A 5,126-nucleotide genomic window follows, 5' to 3' on the forward strand; every position below is an offset into this window, starting at 1 on the left:
ACCCAGGGGGGCAGCTCCCAGGTCTCCTCACTCTTTTGAAGGCATCCCGTCCAGTGCTGCACCTTGGTGGAAGAGGGCGGCCTTCCCACACAAGAAGGGCATTCTCCAGACACGGCAGTGAGAAGACTGCTTCCCCCGCCCTCAGATCCGTGTACGAGAGGCCTGGGGCGACCGAGACGGCAAGAGTGAAAGAGGCAGCGTTAGGGGCTCTGCAATAGCACCTCCTCTCACTGCAGAAGGACGTGCCAAAGGGCTTAGAGAAGAGGAAAAAGAAGGTGCAGAATCTCAGCAGCAAAGCCTTTGTCGCCACCCACCACCCTCCCGAAGAGGATGGTTCCTTTTCACGTCTCTCTTGGCTGCATGGCAATTTTAGCTGATTGTTGTCACACTATGGCTATGTGATGTTAAACATCTGTTTGCTAGGAAATACTTGGATAACTGAAAACAGGATTTGTTTAAGTTCCAGACCCTGGAACAGTGCTTTGGCAGGGATCTTTTCCCACCGCCCACTCTTACCCTGTAGCCTGGGTCTTTGGCCACAAGATCCTGCTGGGGCCCCGGCATGGGCTGCCTGGGGAGTGGGTTTCCCCAAGGTTGCCAAAAACCAGCCATTTGGCCTCAGAGGCTCAGAATGTCCAAAAGCAGAAATGCTCATTTTTGTCCAGATGAAATGCTCATTTTTATCCAGATGTTTTGGCTACCAAAACAAGATTGAAAATAGTGTAAGAAATGTCTTACCTCCCTCAATCCTACATGCCTACACTGATTGTGAATTCTTTCTTACTAAGCCAGACTTCATAGTTTTTAAGCTAGAACGACTCCACTTTAGGCCAGTTACATTATCAGGAGGTCAGCATCAGTTAGCTGCAGGCAGTGCAGAGTCAGGAGTGTGTGTGTGTGTGTGTGTGTACACAAACTATTGAGCATTTTCTATGAGTTGGGACACAATGTAAAGTGGTTTAAATGCAATAATTCAATTAGTCCTTATAGGAGCCTATATGGCGAGTAACACCAATTTCTCTGTTTTATAGATGAGAAAATGGAAACACACACAGAAAGGCTTAGCATCTTGCACCAAATCTGAGGAACCTGAAGGGTGGAGCACTGGTTCCTAAGATGAGGACCAGTAGGGGTAGACGCTTAGGCAGGAGAAATCATGACTTCTATTTTTGACATGTTAATGAGGCACCGAAGTGGAAATATCAAGAAAACCTCTGGATCCAGGTGCCCAGAGTCCAGGAACACAGTGGAGTCCAGGGACGCAAAGTGGGAGACATCAGGGTGTGGACGGCATTTGAACTGTGGAAGGGAGCAGCGAGAGCAGGAGTGCAGAGAGGAAGTCTGAAGGTGGAGTCTGTGTGTGCCCACATTAGGAGGTCAGAAAGAGGAACCAGCAAAAGAAACAAGGAATGGCCAGTGGGGTGGCTGGGAGAGACGGACACCCAGAGCTTGGAGGGCTGAGCACCAATAAGAAAGCATTTGGAGGAAGGAGTGGCCAGCTTGTCAGAGGCGGCCGACGGGTGAGTGTGGTGAGATGAGACACATGGCAACAGGAGGTCGCTGTTGACCTTGGTAGGAGCAGTTGCCCCAGTGGTGGGCTCAGAGCCTGCCCGGAAAGGCTGGGAGACGGGGCTGTACCACCAGCATCCTCACTTCGCAGTTCTTTGACCTCTTCAGTTCCAGTGACTCCCACGCTGCTCCATTTCAGCCAGCCATCAATGGGTCTCCCCTCCTCTTCGCTCTGAATACCTACACTTCTGAAATCCTAAACTCAAGCGCTATAACGTCGTCTCCTACTCTTCATTTCACTGCACTCTTTCTTTTGCTCCATTTCTCCTTAAGCCCTCCCTTTCTCCTTCTAATACTTACTTTCTTCAATTCTTGCCCTTTCCAGATTAAAATTCCTTTCCCCTCCCATCCATTGCCTGTGCCCCCCTACCCCCGCAGTCCACATTCTGGTTCTCAGGTGGCTGAGCCCTGCTAATAAACGTTAGAAGCCGCCCCCACTCCAGACAAATACCACTGCCAATTCATGATTCTTGCTCCCGACTAGTCCCCTACCCCTCCTGCCGCTGTCTGGCCATCCTCCTGTTGGCCAGCAGTCAGATCTCATCTCGGCTCTCCGCAATAATTGTCCTTACTTCGACGCTCCAACAATCTCCTCCCTAACGCACCTCTCCCCCTTTCACCAGCAGAAATATTTTTGGCCAGTTGGAAAATATTTTTAGAAAACAGATTCCAGAACTTCTGGCCCAGCTCAGGGCTCTGGGGGTGTACAATCAATGTGAAGGAGAAATGATTAATTCTGGATACTAGGGACAGCCTGATTCATATTCCATCCCTGAGCCAGACAGACGAAGCCCTGCCGGTGGGAAATGGTTGACAGAGGTGAAGGATGAACACTGGCAGGGATGCAGACGCTCTTCCAGACAGTCAGGGGCTGGCTGTGCACCTCAGCATCACAATGGGGGTCTCATTCTTACATGGCAACTCATGGTCCCCCCAGAGACACCTGGGACCAGGCTGTTCCATTCCTCAGCCACGCATGGCTCTTAATATTTAGAGACAAACACAAACATCCCTTGAGGATTTTGGCTCCACCCTCATTCCCTGTCCTTGGACATGTACAGAATACAATAGATTCTGGTAAGATACTTCCAATGGAAAATATTCCAAAAATTCCCTAAAGAATCAAAAGGAGTTACCATTTACTAGAGCCTTCGATGCGCCGGGTATCAGATAGGTGCTGTGATTGACGTTAGAGTTACGCCAGGAACTGTGCTAGGCTCCAGGGAGACAGTGCTGATAAGACAGACACAGGTTTTGCCCTCATGGACGGTAGGAGAGACAAACTTTAAACAAGTAAGCTCATAAATAAAGATATAATTGTAAACCAAAGAAATTGCCACCAAAGGAAAAACAAGGTGCTGTTACGGGTTGAATTGTGCACCCTCCTAAAAGGTACTGTTGAAGTCCTAAGTCCCGGTACCTCAGAATGGAGCCTCGCTTGGAAATAAGGTCGCTGTAAATGTAATTAGCTGGGTCAAGATGGGTCACACTGGAGCTGGGGGGGGGCTCTTAATCCAGTCTGACTGGTGTCCTTATCAGAAAGGGAGAGAGAGACACAGAGAGGAGGATGCCGCACGAAGACAGAGACACAGAGAGGGAAGATGGCTGCAGGAGGGTGAAAGGAAGAAAAGAACAGATTAAGTGACTCTATGGGGAAGTGATCTTTCAGTTGACTCTTTCTTGGGGGCAGGGAGGTAATCAGATTTGTTTATTTTAACAGAGGTGCTGGGGATTGAACCCGGGACCTCGTGCATGCTGAGCACACACTCTACCCCTGAGCTATACCCTGCCCCCCTTAGTGGACTCTTAGTGGATGATTAGGAAATAGGCAGAGACCAGAGGCTGGAGAATGGAGGAATGAGTGCAAGGCCATCAAGAAACAGCTTGGTGTGCTCAAAGAAGTAGCCAACATAGATGGACATGACATTAACTGAGAGGAGAGGCCTGGAGGAAAAGTATGTTTAGGTGAGAAGGCTGAGTTTTGCTTGGGGGCTGTTTGGTTTGAAAAGTCCGATAGAAACATAGGAACTTGTCCAGTAGGAGGTTGAACACACGTTACGGCTTATAAGAGAGGTCTGGAGGCACATGTGAATTGACATATAAATGGAAATGGATGTGATCCTATAGGAAGACAGTGGAAGAAAAGAGAAGAGCTTTCGTGGTCAAGCCCTGAGGATTTCCAACACTGAGAGCAGTGGTGCCCTCCAAAGCATTTCCGACTTCATCTCCATCAGTAAAGATGTCTGACCTCTACTCAACATTTACGTGAAATTATGTACAAGTAAAAATCAGGACCAGAGAAGAGTCTTTGGATTTGGCACATGGTAGACATCGGTGACTCTGATAGGAGCAGTCTCCATGGAGAAGTGGGTTAGGAAGCCACACCAGAGAGCTGAAAAATAAGTGGGCATGAAGTCATTTAACTGCCCCAACTACCCTGCAAGGGGGAAATCATTACCATCATTTACAAATGAGAAGGTCAAGGCTCAGAGCTGTAAAGCACGCATCTTGGTTTATAGACTGCAGGAGGAAGAGTGAAAATTTAATACCAAGCTGGCCCAGATTTACACTACTTGGATTCTTTCATGAAAGAAAGCTAATAGGTATAAAATATCATTAGGTAGAAACAGGGCCTGGGTTAAGATGAGAACAATTGCTCATAAACAGTACAGTGTTGGTTACAGAACTTGCTGGGAAGTCCCGCTGAGGGATAGAGAAATCTTCTCATCCCAAGACTCCTAAACAAAAAGGCAGTTTAACCCAACCCCTAAAAAGAGGTCTCAGTACTGCGGCGTGTGGCTGGGTTCCAACGTTAGCCCATGAAGTAAAAACTGTCTAGAGTAGAAGTCGCCCTTGGAAAGTCTGTTCCACTGGAGAGTAACAGACCGCATCTTAGTCAGTCCGACCAGGCACCTTCTCCTCCCACAAGGACAGGTCTTTGTGTCTTGAATGGGCACCAAAGGAATTCATTGACCTGCACTGTGGGGGCCGTATTATATGTAAAAAACGCCTCTTTAAACACAGGATGAACACTCAGCCCAGAGCAGCCTGAGGACCCCAAGACAAATCGAAGAAGCAGGAGATTCATTCCTCCTTTCCCGCTGCACGCCAGGGCACTCAGCGTTCACTCACCAGGTAGACTCGCCTGTGGTGGTTAAATGGCTCTCAGTCTTGTTGGACTGACTGGAGTCATAAGGATTGCACATCACCTCCCACCGCAAACAACATGGATTACACGAATCACCGGTTTCCAGACTTTGGGGCCACAGGTAGCAGAGACTGTGAACCCTGAAGAAAGAAATAAATGAGGTGGCCCACTGCTTGTCCAGCTTTCTTTCCAGTGCTCAGCAGTAGGGAAGGGGACACAACAGGGCCCCTCCGAGTGGAGGAGGTAGAGCTGGAAGCTGGGGAGGCTGAGGCAACTAGACATTCGGGGCAGAGTTCTAGAAAGAGGGGAGCAACTCAAGAAAACTACTTCCTGCATCAACACACGGGTCCCCTTGATTCTTTGCTGAGTCCTGGCTACGTGTGCACAGAGTAAACTCCACGAGGCCAAC

General features: G+C 48.8%; 1 long non-coding RNA gene across 2 annotated transcripts; it reads left to right on the top strand.

Moving 5' to 3' along the window:
• The first annotated feature begins 2,529 nt into the window (after nt 1-2,529).
• On the top strand, nt 2,530-4,889 carry LOC140686961 (uncharacterized). Of its 2 annotated transcripts, none has more exons than XR_012060968.1 (2): nt 2,530-2,646; nt 3,697-4,889. It is a non-coding gene; the product is annotated as an uncharacterized lncRNA (long non-coding RNA). The 2 variants fall into 2 exon arrangements; XR_012060969.1 differs by having other exon boundaries at nt 4,594-4,889.
• The last annotated feature ends 237 nt before the right edge of the window (nt 4,890-5,126 follow it).

This window comes from Vicugna pacos, chromosome 18, assembly GCF_048564905.1.
Source record: "Vicugna pacos chromosome 18, VicPac4, whole genome shotgun sequence".
Taxonomy (NCBI): Eukaryota; Metazoa; Chordata; class Mammalia; order Artiodactyla; family Camelidae; genus Vicugna; species Vicugna pacos.